At 35.3% G+C, this 15095-nt stretch overlaps 1 long non-coding RNA gene across 2 annotated transcripts in view; it reads left to right on the top strand.

Annotated features, from left to right (window-relative positions):
- Positions 1 to 11075, top strand: part of LOC125618430 — a 31729-nt gene extending 20654 nt beyond the window's left edge. The window contains exons 3-4 of one of the 2 annotated variants that reach the window (XR_007349691.1): positions 7564 to 7656; positions 9700 to 11075. This is a non-coding gene — a long non-coding RNA (uncharacterized LOC125618430). Of the gene's footprint in view, positions 1 to 4019; positions 4081 to 7563; positions 7657 to 9699 lie in introns of those variants that run through there. The other variant, XR_007349692.1, reaches the window with a different exon arrangement.
- The last annotated feature ends 4020 nt before the right edge of the window (positions 11076 to 15095 follow it).

Genomic DNA, 15095 nt, shown 5'->3' with positions numbered 1-15095 from the left:
TAACCTCCCCCAAGCCCCCAAACATATTTGACTTATAAAATATGACTCGTATTTTATGTTTTAATTAGTGGAACAGTTTTAGATTTACAGAAATATTGAGCAGCTAGTATACAGAATTCTCATGTAACCAGCTCTGCGTAGTCTCTTTTATTAACATTTTATAGTAATATGATAGATTCATTAGAATTAATGAACCAATATTGATACATTACTATTAACTAAAAATCATAGTTTACTTAGATTTCCTGAGTTTTCTGTTTCAGAGTCCCATCCAGGATACCATGTTACCTTTAGGCATCACGTCTCTCTCCACTCCTCTTGGCTGTGACAGTTATTCAGATTTCCCTTGTGTTTGATAATCTTGACAGTTTTGAGGAATGCTGGCCAGGTACATTGCAGGATGCCCCCTATTGGGTTTTGTCTGATGTTCTGTCTTATGGTTAGACTGGGAATAGGGAGTTGGTGAAAGAAGAACAGAGGTAAACTATCATTTTAACCACATGATATCAAGAGGACTTGATATCAATTGTAGGTATTGACCTTGATCCCTTGGTGGAAGTAGCCTTCCTCAGTTTCTCTTGTTAGAGTTTATTCTGCCCCTTTCCCCTTTCTGACCTATATTCTGTGGAAGGAGGTCATGAGGGAAGATTGAAGAAGTGGAGAGTTAAGTTCCTCCATCTTTAGGAAAAAGTATTTATTTAGGAATTTTATACATATAAGACTTGTCTTTATTTCTCTATTTATTAAAATATTGCTATTTATTTATATTAACATTGACTTAAAGATATTTATTTTATACTTTGAATTATAACTCAATGCTACTTTATTTATTTTGTTGTTCAATTTTTTTTTAACTCTGACCATAGGAAATTCTCTGAGTTGGCTTCTATCCCTTTGATATACCCCTATTATTATGGGACTTTTTTTCTAAAAAATATTGAAATTATGTCTAACTTAGGCTGGTCTGCTAACACATTGTTTGGGATAACTGAAAATTTTTATTAACTTGGATTAACACATCCTCATCACATTTTAGAGAAGAATTATCTTAAATTTATTGAAATATGAATTCTAATACTTGTTTGTGAATGACATGACCTCAAACATGTTCAACAGTGAAAATAAGTTTAGCTGAGGTCAGTTTTATGAAAGGCTACTATATTATTTATTTTCAGCTTCTTCATCCATACAAATAATGCACATTATTGTCCTACCTTTCTCCCTCCCCCAACTATGACAATTTAACCATGATACCAAATAAAAGGGAATGACATGAAATTATGAGATGTTTGTGCTAAAAAGCCCACAATTTGTGGTACTATTTTTGACATTCAACCCTATACTTTAATAAAAAGAGAAATCATGTTAGTGTAACATGTTAGTGCTCAATGTTTGATCATAGCTCTGAAATTTATGCTGAGAACTTGAAGAAAACATACAAACAAGCTAAGAGGGTAAATTGGTTTCCAAGGATAAATATAAAAGAGAATTTTCTTCTTTCCATTTTTATTATTTTTCAAATTTAAAAAGAAGTGAGACTAAAATATTTATATGAGAATAAAATATCCTCTTTTACTTTTAAAAACGTACATGGGAGTAATGTTGGCCCTCCTGATGTCCTGGCAACGCCTATCTCACTCTGCCTTCAGTAACCACATAGAACTCCACAGGGCTGGGGAACTGATGATTAACTTCAATTTTCTCAGTATAATGTTGCATTTTCAAGTGGAATATTTCAAATGAATTATTGACTAACTGGTCGAATGTAGAAAGAAAACTCATGTTTTAGCTGGGAGTCCATGCCCTTTGCTATTCCCAGACCCATATCTAGAGTTTATGCCAGATGCTGTCATTGACCCCCTTTGACCTTGAACAAATAATTTAATCTCTGAGCCTTTGTTTCCACACTTTGAAAAATTAAAAGGTTGAACTTAATAGGTCTTGAAAATCATTCCCATATTTAACATGATGTAGATTTTTTTTAACATCATTACTAAATTTCATGACTATTATAAGACAATTTGGGGTGAATATTTTTTTTCTTTATCTTTGACATCCTTTCCTGTGTGTGTGTGTGTGTGTGTGTGTGTGTGTGTGAGAGAGAGAGAGAGAGAGAGAGAGATTGGGGATTGAACCCAGGGCCTCAAACATGCTAGGCAAGTGTTCAACCACTGAGTTACGTACCTAGTCCCCTTTTTCTAAATTTTTTATGAAATATTTCTCACGATTAATTTGTCCCTCGCCAAACAATATACAATTTTAGGCTTTGATTAAAGGTAAAACCACATATTTACTTTTACTTTTTTAAATTATGGACTTGCTCACTTGTCCATTTTTAGAGAATAAATGCCTCTTGTTAAGACAAAGAAATGGTCTTTTGTCTTCCTTAGATAGAAGTTTTTAAAAGATTTTTGCTTCGAGGACCTACTGTTGCCATTAAAGACTCAAGAGAGGCAACTCATGAGATATATGTGATTCAGAAAATGGCAAGCTTCTAGTGAGTTGAAGTGAGATGATAACTACTTGATAAGCTATTATTTTATACCAAGAAAACCTGAAGGACTTTATCATTTAGCAATTAATAATAAAAAATGACTTGACAGATGAGAACTTAAAGCTATTATCTAATCTTCTTGTGATGAGGAAATTGAAGATGCAATTTTCTCATATATAACATTGTAGAATTGTTGTAAGATCATAGAGTTGGTTAATAGTGGAATTCCTGCAATCTAGCTACTTCTAGTGGAAATTATACCACAAAATCTAATAACCAGTTTATAATGGACCCTGAGTAGGGATTACATGTCATTGTTATCACTATGTCCCCATTGCTTAGGATATTATTTAGCCATGCTATAAAGATATCAAGTAAGAATTTGTTAGATGATTGGCCCTGAACAATGACCCATAGATCATTCTGAATGTCTAGGATTTAGCAAATTCATCTTCGTAACACAGCATCCAATGTTCATTCTGTTAGTATTATGGACCATCCAATACACGTCAAACATTGTGCTAACTTCTAGATCTAAAGATAGGAACAAAAGTGACACTGTCTCAGCTTTTGTGGAATTTGGAGACTCATTGGGGAGACAGAAGAATCACAAAAAATACAGGTGGAATTACAAATGAGATAAATGCTATGAAGTAGAGGAATATCTCTGAGGACCCATATAGAGGGATATGATTGGTCATTGAGGCCAGTGAAAGCTTCTCTGAGGAGGGGGCCTCTGCCCTTAAATATCAGTGTGGAGGAAGCACAGACTAGGTGAAGAGAGGAAGGTGCTTATTTTTCTCTTGTTTCTGCTAGGAATGAAGATAGCATTGAAGGGTTTTGGGAATGTGTGCATGCACACAAGTGACATGACCAAAACTGATTTTAAAAAGAATCTACAGAATCCTTTCTCATCTAGTAGGGTGAGTAGTTTTGGGAAAATTATAGAGTGGATTAGATCTGCAAAGGTGGTGAAGTAGACATTCAAACATGGATAATCGAGTTAGAGGTATTTGGGAGGTCCAGGTATAGATGAGAGTTAGGTAGTGGATGACAGAAGAAGGTATTGAGGATTCCTCCTTATTTCTGGCTTGACTCAAAAGATAAATTATGATGCTTTTTCTTATCCAAGGCCAAAAACCTGGGTAGGGATCAGAGTGAGGAGGTACACATTGAAGACCATAAAAATGATGCATTTAAGATTTTCTTGAAAAGTTACTTAGCTTGCTCTAAAATATTTTAGAGTTGACCTTAAGGTATTTTGAGACATTTTGCAGAGCTACACATAAATTCCTTATATTTGCACCAAGGCCATTGAGTACAATTGCAGTGTGAGACATGTGGGAGACAAGAGAATACCCTCTTTATTTTAGAGTTGAGAAAACCAAGGTCCTCAGGGACCTCAGTGAATTAGTGAGAGAATTGAAAGCAGAACCCCAATCTATTTCCTCTCAGTACAGGATCTTTTCACTGCCTCAACTACCTTTTTTTTTTTTTAATTTTTTTTAATATTTATTTTTTTCAGTTATTGGCTGACACAACATCTTTCTTTGTATGTGGTGCTGAGGATCGAACCCGGGCCGCACGCATGCCAGGCGAGCGCGCTACCACTTGAGCCACATCTCCAGCCCCCTCAACTACCTTTTAATCTCCTGGTTCCTTGTCACTGAATAAAATCTAAATTTTTACCATTAAGTATTTGGGTTGAGTTCAGGTTTGGGAAAATCCTATGAAAAAAGAGAGAAAAAAAGAATCTTACACTGTTCATTTTTATTGAACATACTTAAGCCTCCCTGGGGTATCTGGAAGTGGATGAGAATCTTTTTAGGCCAATATATCAGCTCTGTCTGGGGCCACAAGACTTTAATTGGAATCTAGTATTTTATCTTGTATTTCATATCCATACTCCAGAAATGTATCATGTCAGCATGTGGTCTCTCGGCAGAGACTCTGTAAAATATTACTTAACCATGGAGGAGTACCTAGAAATGTTCTATTTTGCTAGCATTGTGAAAATACATCTACATTCTAGAATTAAAAAAAAATTCTTATGGCATTTCTATTGTTTACTTAGTAAAATCAGTCTGCTTAAAAAGACATACTTATTTTTTCTCTTTGGCCCTGTGTGAATTGGCAGAGTAGGGACAAATAGAGAGGTCAGGCAGTTATCTGGGTAATTCAGAGGAAAATGTATTTTATTTACTCAAAGTTGAAACATTTCATATTTACCAAAAAATGAATATGAAAACATTTTTTTTCATTAGTAGTATATATTAAACCCAAAAAAATCTTTTATAATATGGTTGATCTAATTACTTTAAAATGGATTGACCCAATTCAATTATTCACATAATGGAATTTTTAAAAAAAAATCACTCAGATAGAAGATTTCATTATGTTTGTGCTTTAGCCAAAAGGAGAAGGTCCAGTATAATAGTTACAGATTTCATTTGAAATATGTGGAACTATAATTGTTCCTTGAGGATTCTCAATCTGAGCCAAGGTCAGGCAGGGGCAGTGTGCACATGTTCTACAGGGTCAATTGCACTGTAGGCTGAACAAGTTGTTGTCTAGTGAGGTGAACTGAGGGGTATGGGGGTGTCCCAGACCTCAAATATCGTCCTCATTTTCAGTCTCCATGATGGCACTATTTGTGTGTTGTTTCTTTGTGTGTTGATCTTTAAATAGAAGCTAGTGGATTGAAATTGCCTGCCTTTATCAGAAAAAAAGGAAGGCAGCATCTATACTAAAGAATAGCAAGAACTAATGATTGCTGTGTGGGTTCCATAGGTGGTAATGGGTGTTAATACCCTGGTAAGGCAGCAAAATATAAATTTTCACCTGGATAAAGACAGGCAAAATCAAAGTATTCTTCCTACTGCCATATACCACTTAACAATTCTAGTATCAGATGTATGGGAATGGTTTCCCCACATACCAACTAAGCAGTTCTTTAGCAGACACCAGCTAGGTATCCTAAAATTCAATTCTGATACTATCTACCTGGAGATAGTGTCAGATACCATGGGATAAAAGTTCAGTTCCACAAAACTGCCCCCACTTCAGATGCCAGTCATAGGAGTGGACTTCCAAAACTTTTGATCATGGACATAAATTAGAGGTGCCTGTGACTCCCTCCTCAGGTTTGATTAACTTGTCAAAGCAGCTCACAGAACTCAGGGAAACACTCATGTTTAGTATTTGGCTGATTAAGGGATTATTCTGAAGGATATCAATGAATAGCCTGAAAAAGAAATATTTAAGATGAGATCTGGAAGGGAATTCAGCACAGGTGGTTTTGTCCCTGTGGAGTTGGGGCGTGCCACTTTTCCAGCACATGACTGTGTTCACCAGTCCAGAACCTCCCAAACCCAGTCCTTTGGGGTTTTTAATGGCAGCTTCATTGTGTAGGTATGCTTGATTAAATCACTGGTCCTTATGATCACCTCAAACCTCAACACTTCTCATTTCTTTGGAAGTGGGGTGGGGGTGGAATTGAAAGTCCTAACCCTCTAATTGTGCTTTGGTCTTTCATCTAGTGACCACTCCCATCACCAAGTTATCTAGAAGCTGACATCCACCAGTCAGATCATTTCATTACCATGCCAAAGATAGTCATCTCTCTGGAGAATTTGAGGATTTTAGCTATGTGCCAGGAAGCATAGGTCAAATATCAAATATTACAACAAAAAAATTCTCCTAGCACACCTATATATAAGGGGTTTAGGAGCTCTGGTGTCAGGAACAGGGGATTAGAGATCAAATACAAATTGCTTATTATACCATAAGATCATATCCTGCCTCATAGGTTTTCCTAGCATGGGTAAACTAACCCTACAACTTTAATGCTTGAATTTGTGCATCCATATTGGTATGATATTACAATCATGGAAAAATGCTTATTTTTTACTGGGGGATTTGAAAATACTTGGTAAATACGTTTGTTATTGCAGGTTCCAAGGAAAGCTGGGGGAGATTGTCAATTCCATTATGATTACAGGGTCCTAAAACTTTTTCAATCATTCTCAACCTTTTTTCTTATCTCATCACTTTCAGAATACCTCACTTTATGTCATAGTTACAATGAACACACAGATTTTTAACATCAAAATGGGACATATTGTTTAATAATTGGTCTCATAAGAGAACAGTATATTTGAAATACCTTAGAACAAAATGTGTTTAGATGTGAGGAACAGAATAGTCAACTCAAATGATTTAACAATAAGGAAAAGTTATTACTTCTCATAAGAAGGTTGCAGAGCAGGTCCAAAAGAATTAGTTTAGCAACTCAATAGCACTATCAATGGCCAAATTTCCCTCATCTTTCCTGTCTGCTACCCTCAATATGGTGTCTTTTTTTCTCAGATTTGCTACTTCATAGTTGTAAATGGCAGCTTCCAGTGACCTGTCCTCATATAACGTTGTCCAAGGGCTAAAGGAAAAAGAAAGATAGCACATTGCTTTTCATGTCCAATTTTAAAAGAGATGAAATATCCCGGAAGAACTGCCAGTAGTCTTCTGTCTCATGGGCCAGAATTGCAAGTTATGCCTTTTTTTGACCTGTCATTGGCTTATTGAAGACCTATCTTCTCTGAAGTACTCAGAGAAGTACTGAGCTAAACTGGGGTTCTAGAGTGAAGAGTAAGTGGAGCAAAGATTGTTTGGTGGGCAACCAAGGGTTGCCTGCATGTTCTTCCAGGCCTGATGGACTTGAGAATTTCACATTCTGGTTAAGTTTTCATGTGATGCATAAATGCCAAGAGTTACCACTTTGCTGTATAAGCCAATTAGGGACAGAATAAGGAATCAGAGAGGGGACCTGGTGGCTGTTTATGAAGTCCAGTCTCAGTTTCCTTAGGTCTCATTTTCTTTCTTTTTTTTCTTTTTTTTTTTTTTTTACAAAATGAGGGTCTGGGTACATGAGCTTTGACATTTCTTCCTGGACTTTCTTGAGTCTTCCTTCTAATTTCAATTGTGCAATTGATTAAAACAAAACAAAACAAAAAACTCTCATAGAGGGACCTCCTTCTGGATCAACATGATGCTGGTGGCCTGTTTTCATCTAGGTGCTGCTATACGTGATGGAGCTCATTTTACAGAACCAAGTTTTATGGCTCATTCTTCCATACTGCATTAGTTTCACAAGTTGACCTTCTTTGGTGAGTCTGAAGTGATTAATATTGAAGGCCTGATAGTGATTTGTGAGATGTGCATGAAAATCTTTTTGAATTTAGTTTCATAAAGGGAAGACTTATAGGGCAAAAAGTTATGCTCACTCTGGCTAATAGGTTAAAGAATTCAAGTAACTCTGGAATATGTGCGTTTGAAAGATCAGAACACAAACTATTATGAAATAATAAGTGGATTTGGAGTTTTAGGAGATAAATGGATTGAATTCTTAATATTTAAATGGAATCAAGATATAAATATGTGAAAATTTCATATTCTTTCATCAGTTTTTTTTTCCTGAGAAAAATAAGTGTAAAAAGTAGAAATAGGAAAAAGAGAAAAGAACCCTGCTGTACCCATAAAGGAAATGTGCAACAAGTAGTTACAGAAATGCCTATAAAATTTTTAAACTTTGCAGGGTAATGGCTCAAATTCCCAGACACATTACTTAATAATGATTATTTTGGATAGAGTCAGGTTTTTCTTGTCACCATTTGCTTCTTTCCAGGGCATCTGGGGGAAATGTTTTAAATGGCATCTTTTACTTCCTAAAAATACTAAACAGATTTTTGTATCCCTTTTAGGTTTTGATAGTAAGCAAATACATATCCTTACATTGCGTCTGCCATTGGACTAGTGTTACATCTCTACATGGAAGTGTCTTTAAAAATAAGTATTTGACAAAATCTATTTACTAAGTATTTGAGCCTTTAGTAAGATGTAGTGCAAACATTTAATTACATACTCCAAATTTTCAGCTTTCTCTGGGAGCTTGACATTGTAAAAAGTGTCAATATCTATATGAAATATTAGATTGTAACAATGGAAGTGATTCTTAGCATAAGTCTAGTCCTGCATGAACCAGTCACTTAATGAGTGAATAACAGGCTTTGATGAGGCTTATCCAAAGAAAGATAAGCCTCATCAAAGTTTTCCTGAATATGTGGCACTTTAATTGTTTAAGTCTAATCATTAGACTGTTGGCTCAAGTTTGGAAGAAAATGTGCAACCGCTTTGAACCACTAAATTCTAGGTAAAAGAGGACATGACTGTTATTCTGTGGACAAGGATCCTGCTCTATGTGTGAAGGTTGCTATGGCTGCAAGCCCTTTTGCCACTCTAAGATTTTAGATGGACTCTCATAATCACCCAGATATTTTTGCATAAGAGTTATATAGCAAAAACCAAAACCATATCAAAATTATGACTAGAACACACAATGAGCAAACATTGCCTTTATGTGTTGTCAATATCATAGTGATTTTGTTATTATAGTGCTAGGGAGTGGGATTCCAAGTTTTGTAACATTCATTCATTCTAAACCAACAAATGGACAATGCTTTTTTAAATTTCTTATTCAATAAGTAACAGATGAATTTCTACTAGGCAAAAATCAAGAACTGACCAAGATGCTCTTATTATTAGGAATAAAAATATGACTTTTGTTCAAAAACCCTTTATTAATCTTTTCTAGGACATTTTATAACTTGCTAAATCACAGAGTTGAAAAGTAAAAGACAATCAAATAATGTCTTTGTTTATATAAGACATTATTTTCCTTGAAATAATTGTTTTGATGTCACGAGCAACAAGATAGAAAAGAAAAACTAATATTTTAGAGTCTATTACAAATCAGCCACTTTCAAATGCATTCTCTAGGGTATATAATGTTATCCTTATTGTAAAAATGAGGAAGGTTAAGCTCAGTGTGGTTTGCCTAAATTCTCACCATTAACAAGTAGCGGTCTTGGGATTTGAACCCTCACTTGCCAAACTCTAAAGCCTAACTCTTTTGACATGCTCTGTAGACAAAGCAGGGCCTGAGTTCAACCCTGGTACTGTAAAAGGCCAAAAAAAGAAAGAGAAAAGAAAAAATCCGGGAGGTGGGGGAAGGCTGAGAAATGCCTCCTTTATCGCCTGTGCTCTGAAAGAAATTCAACTATAAGCTACTGTGTAGCACTTTTCTTCCAGGAATCTCAAGTTACAGATGAACAATCTGGTGTGATTGTTACTATCTCATGCTTATTAAACAGAGTCGCACAGACTTCGGGCCAGTCAAGAGAGGAACAATGCAGAGCCCAAGCACATGACCACAGAACATTAAAGACATTCCCAGAAGCAAGTTGAAAGGAAGATCATGCAGCATCCCTACTTCTCAGCAGTAGAGGTACAATTTCTAGCTCTGAGAGTCGCCCCTTTCAGGCTTTTCTGAAGTTGTGTTTTCTTCCAAAATATGAAAAATTATATAATGCAGTGAGAAGTAGTTTAATCTTTCTTTATGGACTGTGAAAGTTTCTTTTCAAAGCATGATGGGGTCTGACAGGGCAATGCCCCAGCTGTCTCATTTTAGCGCATGAGAAAGTGTAGAGAAATAACAAAGACAACGTGTTTTTAATGTGTAGATTAAGCCACAAAGTGTGATAAGGCTAATGTGAGATGTGTGAATCCGTCTTCTTTGTGTTTGTATGGATTGGATGCATTGTGAATAAATTTACCAATCTCACACTTGTAATTCTTCATCCTTGAACATTTCAGCCATCTTCTCTAGCTATTACTGTGTGTTTTTGTGTATGAGTGTATGTGTGTGTATGTGTATATGTAGTAGGTATATATATTTATTGTGTACATGTGACTTTTGTAGTAAAAGTATCAAATGATAAATTATTAATTATTTCTTTAATACAAGTTATTAGCAAAATATGGCAACTCTTATAAAATATGAATTAGAGGATCATTTGAAGACAACATGGTGAAGATATTTTTGCTGAACAATGTTCATTGGAATCTATTTTTCCAAGATTTATATGAATGGTGAAGGTATTTTTTAAGATCTTAAATTCTTCACAGAAAAATAAAAGTCACATTGAGATTGGCTCAGAGGCAATAAACCATTTTTAGCATGTCCTATCTCTGACATACAGGTTAAATAAAGCAATAACTTGAAGTTATCTAAAACTTCAAACTTTAAAAAATGACCTTGTTATATAGGTACTCTAAAACTATTTAGACTAAAATTTGATAAATTTTTGAGTAATTAGCTTTAGATATACTATGTAAGAAATTTTTATACCACAGTTGTCTAATAGTTTAGGTGTACATTTTGTTCCAATTTTACAGATAATAGAGTTGATAAAATGAAATCTAAATGATGCTGCTTGTTTGGGCTACTAAAAATCTGAGTACCTGATTAAAAACCTCAATTGGTACCATAGTTATGTTTTATTATTAATTTTGTTCATATTTTCTTACCTGTATTATTTCTTAAACTACTGTGTGTGTCTCTGTAAATCACTAAAGTTCATTGATTTTTTTTATCTTTTTAAAATTTTCTTTTAGAGGAGAAAAGCTTAATTAATGATTAAATGATCTACAGGTTGAGTATCCCTAATCCAAAAGTCCAAAACCTGTAATGCACCAAAATTAAAATTCTTGAATATGATGTCAAAAAGAAAGTTTCACATCTGACTTCATGTAATGGGTCAAAGTCAAACTGCAGCCCAGGAAAAATATTATATAAACTTATTTTCAGTCCATGCATATAAGTTACATATGAAACAGAAAATTTAGTTTTGTGTTTAGACTTGGGTCATATCCTCGAAACATCTTGTTGTATGCATGCACATATTAAAAAAAAATTCCAAGTCTGAAAACTTCTGGTCCAAAGTATTTCAGATAAGGGATTCTCTACCTGTATAATGCCTAGCTATAGTATTATTGCTAATCAGAGTGAGTACTAGAACCCAAGTTATCTTGCTTACCTTCTTAGAGGACTAGATTCTCAATAATCACCAAAGTATCAATTGGAATTACTACTTTTAAAAACTACAACTCCACTCTCAAACAATTCAATGACTGGTTGGTGAGAAAAAGAAAAATTAAAACAGAAAATAAGCATAGTAATAGACCAAGAAACCATTCAGATAACAACAAGAGCTAAGAGGAAAGCATCCCAGGCTCATTTTCTTTCCTTCCCTCTCCTGTCAAGTCCCTTGAAGTTTGTAGCCTTGAAGTTGAACCAGACCTGACTTAAATGGAGTTAAAGGAGAGAAGGCAAGTCTGGCCAGGCAAGTCTCCAAATCATAGGGAGTTTCTTTTAAATGGGGTGATTTGGTTAACAAGTGGCACTTTTCTAGACATCAAAAGGCAGACACACGGAAGTAAATGCCAAGTGGACCTCACCAACCTCCTTGAACATGTTTTGTAAACAACACACAATTGTGATGCCTTCTGCTGTAGACACCAGCTATGTCAGGAAGCAACTTAGCTAAGGCAGCTGTACCCTCAGAATGTGTGAAGATTGAAATAGTGAGATGGATTCCGAGAGCCACACCATGGATCCAGTGTCACCGTTTGCTGCCACTTTTCTGTAATTTGCACATACGTGTTTCTGCAACTCTACCTATAGTAGACAAAATTATTTTCAGTTTATTGACATTCTCCAAAGTTATAAAACAGAAATGATTTAAAGAGTGACTTCCACCCAGGTGTTTATTGATTGTGAAATACAGAAATAAGCCAATGAATGAAAAATCATGAAGCAAATGAAATTATACCTGATGTAAGAATGTTGTACAATTGTTGCTTGAGAGAGAGAATCCTAATTTGGTTAGGGGCACTACTGACCCTTTTAACACGGAAGTGCTGTATAAAGACCTTTAGGGATGTAGAAAGTCGGAAAGCTATGACCTTTTCTGTTATTTTTTGCTAGAGTTAATCAACATGATATGGAAAAAATTATAATACTGAGAATATTGGCAAATAATCATGAGCTCTGCACCTCAAACTCAGACAAAGCAAAACTTACTTAATAATCAGAGGAAATTCAGAGCAGGAAACATACAGGAAAGGTTGAATGGTGTTGCCTGAAAAGCGGTAGAAAGAAAAAGAAGTGTGTGTCATTAAACAGTAGCATCTGAATGGAGCATTCAAGAGAAGAATGACAAGAGGGTGTTATGAGAAGAACATTTTAGGGTCATGGCAGGGGCAAAATTAAAGGAGAGTCTCTGGGGAAATAATATAAACTAAATAATAGAGGAAGTAGGATAAAATCAAATTGTAGTGGCACTATTATGTTTTGCTGCAATGCCATAGACAATTTGAGAATTGCAGGCACGGTGGAAGGCAAAGACCTTAATAGTGCCACAGCTGTGTCTTTGTTATTTTAGTAACATGAAACTGAGAAAGAAGTCAAGGAATGGAGATCTCTACTCCTGATTTTTAAACACAATTTTTCTTCCATGTTGACAAATTTTCTAAAGTATAATAAAATTGATGGGGTTAAACATCATTCTTTTGTCCATCTCTCCTTAATAAGGAAATAAAAAAGCCCAGAAATTCTAGTGTGGAGGTCTTGGAGGAGGGCTGGAGACATCCGCAAGATTGGGAACTGGAGAAATAAGGTGAATTAGAGGACATTCCCAGTTACTCATAATCATCAATCATCAAAATCATCAAACTTAATATTAATTTCTCCTTTGTTGACTCAACAGATACTTATTTTACTTTAACCATAGGGATACACTGCTCTGATATCTACTAAGGATATTACAATGAATAAAGGAGGAACTTCCAAGGGTGGTAGGAGTTGTGGGGCAATTGAGATAAATTTGCTTATTTTTTCAGGATTACACAATTGCTTACTGAGTAGAATACAGAAACTTTTTAGGTGAATTGACCAGCCTTGGCAAGCAAGTTAATCGAGGGAAAATGTTGAGTGATTTTCACTCTTATAGGGCCAGAAAATTCAGACTTTACTTCCTTCTAAACTCCCACTAGACTTCCCCTCCCCCACTAATGGCAGGGCAATGTACCACCCACCACCTTCTCTTTTGTTGTCCTGGTTGTTGATTTTAGAAGAAAGAGTAATGAAGACTTTGAAGAGCTTATCATAGTGGGCAACAGGAACTACTCAATTTAATCTGTTGTCCTTTCCCTTAATTTTGAAATTATAATTCTTCCACTTCAAATGGACTTTGATCTTTTTTTCTAGTCTTTGCAGAAGTACAGTCTGGATAATTTGTGTCTAGTGTATATCCTATTGATACAAATGTCAGGTGTACATACACCCACTTATTGGGTTAGCCCAATTTATCATTACCGGATTTTCATGTCTAGCCTAGGGCTGGGTTGTAAAAGAGACAAAGTACTTCCACATTTTCTTCTGCATGCCAAAAAAAATTTCTCTTGAGTTATATTATGTTGAGTCTTTGATATTTTTTTTCCAAATCTTTTTTAACTTTGTGAGCTGAATTCTTTTGGTATGTTTATATTTATTTTGTTCCGAAAGATATTTTAGAAAGTAGCCTGAATTTATTTAGGGTTTGCAAATTTATTTAATGCAGTGATTTTCAATCATTACAGTTTTTTCCCTTGTGTAATAGGAAAACAGTTTATTTTCAAAAGAAAGAAAATAACAGCCCATTGTATTTACTGGTAAACTCTGTTCACATCATCATGATCATTAAGAAGATGAAGATCATAGAGAGAAATCCTGGTCCATCTTATGGTCTAGGAAATGGCTGTAGGGATATCTTGTGACCTGCTCTGGGTCATGGAGCTTGCTAAGCTGAGTTGGACTAAAGCTCTGGGTTTACCTGTTAGGTGATGCTGTCTAGTGACACAAACTTCCCATCCTGGGAATATGTGTCCTTCTTGTCCCTCAATTCCCCAATGAGACATTAGGCTGATACATTTTTAGGGAACAGAAAAAGGAAGATTCTAGAACCCAAGAAGGAGGCAAGTGTGGACTTGCTGTTCCCTGAATTGTATTGGCCTCAGGTAAATGGCCAATGGTTAATTGCAAATCTGATTTATATCCTGACTGAGGCTGAAAAAGTTGGGGTTTTTCCAGAACTGTGAGTTATGCTTTGTGTGTTTGTCTCCCCAGCGGGACTGACTTTCCTGACTTGATATTTTTTGTCTTGACTCTATCTTTACTCATCAAGTGGTGACCTTGCAGTCACCCAGACTCGCCCTTGTGATGCAAGACCTTTCTGTCTTTCTCACCCTGGGGAATAGCATTGCTTTGGCTCCATCCACAGTGTTTTATCCTTATGGCTTCATGTCAAATTCCTCATTATTTCTGTAATTAAACGATCTAGATTTTTTTTAAGAATATAAAAATATACAATTTTAATAGAAATAAATCTTATAAAGCCCTGTTTTTTAAAACAAAACAAAATATCAGTAACAATTTTATTTTTTGTGTGTGTCGTTGTCTTGTTCCTGAGGTTTCTTTCAACCAAATTATGGATATGTAATAAACTAAATTTATCTTACAAATACTTATTTGATAAACACATGTTTTAAAAATATATATATGGGGGCTGGGGTTGTGGCTCAGCGGTAGAGCACTTGCCTTGCATGCATGAGGCCCTGGGTTCGATCCTCAACACCACATAAAAAAATAAATAAATAAAAAGTGAAGATA

The sequence above is a fragment of the Marmota marmota genome, unplaced genomic scaffold (genome assembly GCF_001458135.2).
Source record: "Marmota marmota marmota unplaced genomic scaffold, marMar, whole genome shotgun sequence".
Classification (NCBI taxonomy): Eukaryota; Metazoa; Chordata; class Mammalia; order Rodentia; family Sciuridae; genus Marmota; species Marmota marmota.
Note: the sequence above shows the minus strand (reverse complement) of the source record. Positions and strands in the feature narration are given on the sequence as shown.